Below are 8,168 nucleotides of genomic sequence, written 5' to 3'. Positions count from 1 at the left end.
CAGGGCACTCCGGTTAGCTCTGTCTTCACACTCCCTGGCATGGGCTGCAGCACTGCTCTGAGCCCCAGGAGCTGAGGAAGACAGCCACATCCCATGGGGCACAGGGTCACGCGGCCCTGCAGCTCGGTCCCCCGTTGCCCAAGCTGTGACTTCCCACTCCTGTTCCCTGCCTTCCAGGAAAAGCCACATGTTCTACTCACCCTCACCTGCACCTCCCTTCACCCCTGGGTCTTGGAATTGCTGGCGGGTCAGGGCTGAGGGGTTTCCCACTGAGCAGACCTCGGGTGTGGACTTGATGCTTCAAATCCTCCTTGCTCACTTCTCGGCTTGGTGCTGGGGCAAACAACCTGAAAACCGATCTGAGTCTCCAGGAGTGCTGCCCTCCCCGACGCCACCCCCAGCACCAAGGGGTCCAGCGGGTCTCATTTCCATTGGAAATTTCACTCCAGGTGGTTTAGAGTCCTTGTCATTCTCTTCCCTGTCCTAGCTCATGGATGTGTGTTACTGTTTCCATTTGAAGCAGGATTCTTAAGGGGGCAGGGTCATGGCTCCCCAGCCTCAGGGGTGTCATCAGTAATGATCTGGGCCAGGTGTGGTAGCTCACGCCTGTAATCCCAGCACTTTGGGAGGCTGAGGTGGGTGGATCACTTGAGGTCAGGAGTTCAAGACCAGCCTGGCCAACATGATGAAACACTGTCTTTACTGAAAATACAAAAATTAGCCAGGTGTGGTGGTGCATACCTGTAATCCCAGCTACTCGGGAGGCTGAGACAGGAGAATCGCTCAAACCTGGAAGGCAGAGGTTGCAGTGAGTGGAGATCACGCCATTACACTTTAGCCTGGGTGACAGAGTGAGACTCCGTGGCAAAAGAAAAAAATAGTGTTCTGAATTATTCACACCCTATCCTGGAGTCGAACTGAACCCTTCCCTCTAGCTCCCCAACTAGCGCCACACTGTGGAGCATCAGCTGCCTTGAATTCCTGGCTGTGCCATTCACTAAACTAGATTAGATGGGGAGGGGGAGGGCATAGAAGGTGCTGCGGAGCTGCAGCCTCATTGTTGTCATTCACTCATTTAATGGACCTTGTGCAGAGCACAGTTCAAGGTCCTGGGGATGAAGTAGTGACCAAAATAGAGGAGGCCTCTCCCTGCCCTCCCCAGGCACCCAGTCCGGCAAGGAGTGGGGAATTTAGCCAGGAGAGGGTGTCAGTGAGGACAAAACATGCACAATGACAGGATGCAGGGAGAGGGCAGAGGCGGCAAACCACGGGTCAGGGAAGCCTCTCGTGGGAAGCACTGTTTAGCCTGGAACCTGAAGGACAAGAATGAGCCTGCTTCGGGGAGAGTGAGGGACAGGCAGGGGACACCAGTGCAGGGCCATGAGGAGGGAGAGGCTCAGGGGTCTCCGGGAACATCAAGACAGGTGACAAGAGTGACGAGAGCACAGAGAGGAAAGGGGGTAGGAGTCACGAAGGGCTGGCAGAGGGATTCCAGAGTGACCCCAGGGACTGGGCCTGTGAGTCAAGAGAAAGAGGCTGGATTGATTCTAGGCACTGGGAAGCCACGGAGGGGTGTGAGCAGGGCTGATTTCATGAGGCTGCCTCTGGCTGCTGGCACCTGGCTGGGATGGGGGCGGGAGAGGCAGCAAGAAGACTGGAGAGGAGGCTCGGGCAGGAGGTGTCCAGCTGGGAGGGGACCAGAGCCTGGAGAAGGGCGTGCATGGGCACAGAGAGAAGCAGATGTGCCCAAGACCCATGTTGTCTTCGGGCTAACAGAGGTGCTGATGGAACAGAGGTGGGGACGAGGAGGGAGGAATCCCACATGAGAGTGCTCAGCACTAAGGGGTGCACTCTCGATCAGGGCCTGACCAGGGATGTAGGGAAGCTCTGAAGGTGGTTGAGGGAGGGGTGTCAGATCTCCATTAGGAAACGGAGTGGAGAATGGGCTGTGACTCCGCACAGCTCCCTGGAAATCTTGCACGTATCCATGCAGGCCACATAAGCAAGGCTCAACTGCAGTCCAACCTGTGTCTCGGCTGAATGCCCTACAATTCCTCCTGGAGCCAGGGAAGCTAAGACTTGGGAGAAGCCACTGAGAGGTCTTTCTCAGCTGCAGGCTACAATATTGCTTGGCTGTAATATGGAGGCAGCTCCTAAACGGCTGAGTGACCCTCTGCTCACACTGTCATCCGACCCCTCCAGGTCAGAGTCAGACTGTGGGATGACGGATAAGGGAGCTGACCTCTTGCCCATCTTGCTTCTGCTGTTCTTGTAAACAATAAACTGTCTAAATCCACATGGGCTCATTGTCTTGTCCCTGGCTGGATGCATGGAAGTGCACCAAGTCCACCAGCAGCTGCAGTCACATAACCACCCATGCTGTCGATGGAAATTGCTTCACAGTTTGATAAATTGGTTCCAAACCTGGGGCCTTTCTGGAGAGAAGACAGAAAAGGCCCACGTGGCTGATCAAATGAAGAGATGTGGAAGACCCCAGGATCGCCCAGGCATGCTGTCGCCCAGGGAGGGTGAGAGGAAGGGAACAGGGTGTCCCCTCTGTCTTACCTGCTGAGGAATGTTTGCAGGCTGAGTAGCAAGAGGCAGGATTGAAACCAGCCACCCAAATGCTGCCCCTCCTGATGTCCAGCGAGTTCCTGGGCTCAGGGAGTTTTAAAAACAAAAACAAAACCAGACAGGATGAAATAAGGAGGAGGCTGGGTCAGGGGGGCTGGAAGGAGAGCGCAGCTCTGCACATCAGCTGGTGCTGTGACTCCTGACTGCAAGGTCTGCTCCCAGCGGGGAAGAGCCACAGTTAGGACAGTGGCCAGTGGGACAAGCACACACCTGGGAGCCCACCAGGCTTTGCCTGCCCAGCCACTTGATGGCGATAAAGCAGCATAGAACAGAAGAGGGCAGGGGCCACAGCACTGAAGAGCTAGAGAGGAAGAGGTGCATAAGGAAAGCATCCAGCAGCTGTGCGGACTGCCCTCCCCAGCCAGTTAGTCCTGAAGAGCCTTGAAAATTATGAGTGTGCGTGGCGGACAATTACTCAGCCTGGAGCCAGCTGCAGCAGGATGCTGGCAGTCAGCAAAGGTGACCCCTGGTGTTCTGAGTACAGCAGTCACTTGACGGCCCAGCACACCCCCTTGAGCGGCAATTACTGGCTTGCAGCTGGGTGTAGGTAGACAGTAAGGGTAGAGCTCCCCACGCATGGTTCATTCCAGGCAGCCCCTTACACGGTGGGTCTGGAGGAAAGACACCAACACAGTGGACACTGCCCAGCAAACGTCTGTCATCCAATGACAGGGGGACAGCCACGAAAGGCAGAAGCCAGGCGTCAATGGAATATCCCACCTACCTGAAAAAGTGGCCAGTCACCCACCAGGCGCAGCTACCCCAGGCCTGGGGTCTGCACCAGCACCTCAGGCTCCTTGAGGACTTCACCATAGCGCAGTCCTTGAGGAGGGCTGGCCCTGATTCGCAGACTGATCAGCCAAGCTACAGGACCCACAGAAAAACTGAGAAAAAGCTGCATATGAAGAGAGAAGTCTGCCAGGGGCACTGGTGAAGGCTGTGGTGCCCTGGAAACTGCCCCCTCCAAAGTTCACAGCCAGTGGGCTGACTGTGTGGTCTGACACTTGACAATGGAACAAGTGGATGTCAAGTCCCAACCCTGGTTGGGACAAACATTAGGCTACAGATTGCACAGGGCCTAGGGCCTCTGAAAACCCGTGGAAAAGGACCCTTTGGCAGTGAACGTCAGTGAAACCAACAAGTTGACTGATTCTGCATAGCCCAGATAAGGATCAGAGCCACCTGGATACACCATCACACAAGGCCTGGCCATCTGTCTATGGCTCAGGACTGGGGCCCACGTCAAAGCCTAGTGAGGCCAGCACACGAGGCTAAGCAAGCCTGCGAGTGTACCAGCTCCATAGTCAAGGTGACTGCCACAGTGAACTGTGCACTCCAGTACACTGACCTGGCCAGTCCTGGAAAACAGACTCCACGGGCCCCCTCCCCTCCTGCCAGGAGTATCCACTGGGTGCTGATGACAGTAGATGCCTTTCTTGGGTATGACACAGCAATTCCCATTTGCATGGAATGTGGGCCGTGCTGCGTGACAACTCCTAAACATACTGCTGCGTATCTGAACTCCTGGAGCACATCCAGTCGGACAGTGGTACCGCCCTCATAGCCAAGAGAACCAGCCATAGGCAGCTATCTGGGGGCTGCTGTGTGGAACGTTTCATGTCCCCTACCACCCACAGACAGCAGGTGCCTTAAAAGATGAACTAAAAAAAAAAACCTGAACGGATAAGTGGAGTCTACTTGTGGCAATTCTCCGGGAAGGTACCACTCATTTAAATAAAATATTTAGTTATGAGGCAGGGAGGGGGAATGAGAAAAGACCCACACTAGCTATGAGAGACCCTGCTGTGTAATTCACCCTCCTCACTCTTCTCTGCCCACCTCCATCCCTGCATGGAGGAACCCGGGCTACTGACCAAGGCGGAGGTTGGTGTGGGAGATGCCAGTCCGGTCACTCTTAGCTCCTGGCTCTGCGTGCGAGCACTGGGCAGTTGTGGATATTGATGATAATGATCATGATCATTATCTCAGGAGGGATCACTCCTAAGATGGTGCTGCTGGCGCAGTCCGCATGTCTAGGATGATACATGGTAATCACCTCCAGAAGAACCCAGCTGGACAGTGTGGGTTAGGAATAGTGAGGATTTCGAAAAGGGGAGTAGCTCCACTGCAGGAGAAGGAACACCTTAGGCTCCTGGAGGCCGAGAGAGGCCAGACCATTAGCGTCTTTTGGCTCTTGCCTGCAGGACACCTGGCCCACCTGTCATCTCAGAATGCTGTGGTCACCTTGTCCCAGTCCATTACTGTTGCCTTCAGTCTAACTCCTGGATACCCATTCTCTCAAGAGAGCCTCAGCTGAGGACTGTTGACTGGAGGCAAGACAGCCCCTGCCAAAGCAATGAAACATGATTAGTTTTCCAGACACTGATGAGGCCTCCCTTAGCCTCATCTCATTATTGCTGGTATCCTACTGCCAAAACAAATAAACGAACAAACAAACCAAACATTCTATTGTGTGCTTTTCACAGATCAGAGCTACTGCTCTGAATTTAATGGGCCGCTGGACCTATCACCCTCCACCTGACTCTGACGACTGGACCGCACCCCCTCACTTCCACCTCTTTCCAAATACTTTTGGATGTGAGGGGCCAGGCCTCAGCCAGGGGGCATATGTGAAGATCACTTTGGGAGAGACTTGCCTGTCTTGAAGCAGTTTCTTCCAGGGCAGGGAACAGGGACAGGTGGCCAAACACCTGGGCTCCAGCTCTGCACCTGGGAGTGCTGGAGTCGTGCAGTCACCCGGCTGGCACCTGGGCTCTGGCGTGAGGCCGTGCGGGTCCAGTCCCCCATAGCTACTCAGCCCCTGTTTACCGGGGACAGAGTATGTGCTTCTGCTTGCCCCTGAGGGCCTAGGTTTCCTGGGTTGTGATTCCTGGGGCTTTGGTCACCAGGGAGTTGAGATAAAGTCCGTAAAGTGCTTAGCCCGCACGTGGGCCCTCTTCAACGCATCCAGAGCCCAAGCTGCATCTCTTACCTGCCCTTCGAAGCAGAGGGGACTCCTGATGGCAGAACAGGGGTGTCTGGACAGCTCCTTCATTTACAGACAACAAACAGGACCCAGTTACGAAAAGGACTTGGCCAAGGTCCCAGAGAGACCAAGACCTGACAGCCAGGACCCCATCCCAGGTTCTCGCCCGCAGCAAGAGTAAATGCCAGAGTACGTGTCTGTACAACCCTTGACAAAGCCAACCAGAAAAGCCCTGACCCGATCTGAGCTTCACCTTGACGCTCACTCTCACTCCAGTCCGTAAATCTAACTTGACACTGACCTGACTTCAACCCTAATCCCTAATTCTATCCCTCACACTGACTTTAACCCAGACCCTCACCTTATCCTTTCCCAGGTGCCCATAAGAGGGCAGCCCCTGTCCCTTGCTGGGCCTCAGTGGTCAGCCATCCCTCTGAGAGAGTGACAGCTGAGGTCCTGGGGCCCTCCTTAGGGCTCTACTAGTGAGCACCTGCTTCACTCACACAGTGACACTAAGTGCCTCTCCAGCAGCCCCTGGTCACCCCTCTGGCCTCAGCATCCCTCCAGCCTTCTCTGGTGCTGCAGCAGGCAAGGGGCATTCACAGTGAGCACCCTGATCACGCACTGGCTCCAGCATCCTTGGGGGTGGTGTGAATGAACAGAGGTTTGGTCAGCACTTGGGTCCCTCGGATGCCTGCCAGCTCCCACTGTGGGGTAGCTGTTCCAGACCATACTCCAGACAGGGAACAGGGCTGCTACGCAGGAGGCCCCTGGGGAGGCTCGCTGACAAAGAAGTCGGCAGTCCCTTCAGAGGACTTCATGGGGCCATGCTGTGCCCTGGTCCCTTTCAGGACACCCTCTCCATCAACCACCACATCTGGGTCACTGGCTATGGCCTGGCCACTCCGTGGCCTTCCTTCAGCTGGAGCTCCACACCAAGCAGCAGGGCAGTGCCTGGAAGTGTCCTGCCACACTGGCATCATAGCTGCCTGGTGTGGGCACATGGCCCCAGGAGGGCCAGGCCTGAGCCTCTGGTGCCCTGTGGGACTATGGAGCGAGGCACAGAGGGTGTCCATCTTTTCTTCCCCTTCTCCTGAGGCATCGGCATCAACTTGCTGTCTACTCCTGGCCTGAGTTTGCCTGGGGCTCCATTTCCCTGGGGCCCATCCATCCTGGACACACCAGAGGGGTTGTTTGCACAGATGCTTCTCCAGCCAGTTTGAGATGCTGACCTGCTCTGGGAGTCAGGCCCTTCAGAGTCCAACCCCTCCCGTGTCAACCTGTGTTCTGTCCTCGTCCCCAGTTGCTGTGGAGCACGGGCCCCTGGCAAGGCGGCCTGCACTGTGCCCGGGGAATGGATGGGAAGCAGACACCACTGAGGACTGTTGACTTTGGAGGCAAGATAGCCCCCGCCAAAGCAATGAAACATGGGCCTGTGTCTGGAAAGGGGCTGTGAAGAGAGGAGGCTTCTTTCTAGGAGAACGGGGGCTTCATATGAGCTAGGCCTGCAAGGATGGATCCGCCTGGGACCTAGTGGGACTGGAGAAGGGCATTTCTGCAGGAAGAAAGATGAGTGAGAGGGGCAGGAGCAGGAGGGCAGGGCAGGAGCAGGAGGGCAGGGCAGGAGCAGGAGGGCAGGGCAGGACGGGGCAGCAGATGGGGTTAACGGGTGAAGGGAGTAGTGGGCCTGGGAGAAGCAGGGCTAGAGGTTGCATGATTGACTGCATGAGGGCCCCGGATGCAGGTGGGGGTGGGGCGGGTGTCCAGGGCCAGTGCTGCTATCTAGGATAAGTGGGTGGTTCGGCTGTGCAACCTGGACGCATCTGCTCACTGAAAGGCCCTTTGGCCCCTTGGGTATCTGTCATTCTCAGCCCCACATCCTGGCCCCCAAGGGCAGGGCCAGTGTGTTTGAGTTCCACTGTAGCCTGGGACTCAGCCCTTACAGGGAAGGAAACTGCCTGAGTCCGTGAATGGGCCGTGTCTCCCCGGGCGTCTCCCCACCCTGTCCCTGGTGATTGTGAAGTGTCGCGTCTCCCTGGGCCTCGCTCCACCCTGTCCCAGGTGACTGTGAAGTGCCATTTGGGACTGATTAGGAAGAATCTTACACTTCCTCAAGATCATGACTGAAGAGAGACTCCTCATCCTGGGAAGGAGGTGGGAACTGGAATGGTGGAGGGACCAGAGCTGGGCCCTGCCAGGCTGCTCTGAACATCAGTGAGATCACTGAGGTGCTAGGGTCCTTGCTGGCCAACCCTACCATCCAGAGACTGGGCACCAACGTGCTCTCGGGGCAGCCAGGTGCTCTTGCAGCAGCTGGGAGAGGTCACCCCTGGAGTATGGACTGGGCGGGTCTTCTGTACATGAAGCACTCACTGCAGTAGTCAGGCTCACGTACAGGAAGGACTCCCGCCTGCCTGCTCTGTGAGTTTTGTTGTAAGGGTCTGATAGAGCCCTGTCTGCCCTTGGACTCTTCCAGGACCCTTTTAAAACACTTCAGCGCCCAAGGCTCTGTCCAGAGGCTCTTATTTATTTATTTATTTATTTATTT

This window comes from Mandrillus leucophaeus, unplaced genomic scaffold (assembly GCF_000951045.1).
Source record: "Mandrillus leucophaeus isolate KB7577 unplaced genomic scaffold, Mleu.le_1.0 Scaffold22, whole genome shotgun sequence".
NCBI classification, from domain to species: Eukaryota; Metazoa; Chordata; class Mammalia; order Primates; family Cercopithecidae; genus Mandrillus; species Mandrillus leucophaeus.
This window is presented reverse-complemented; position numbering follows the sequence as displayed.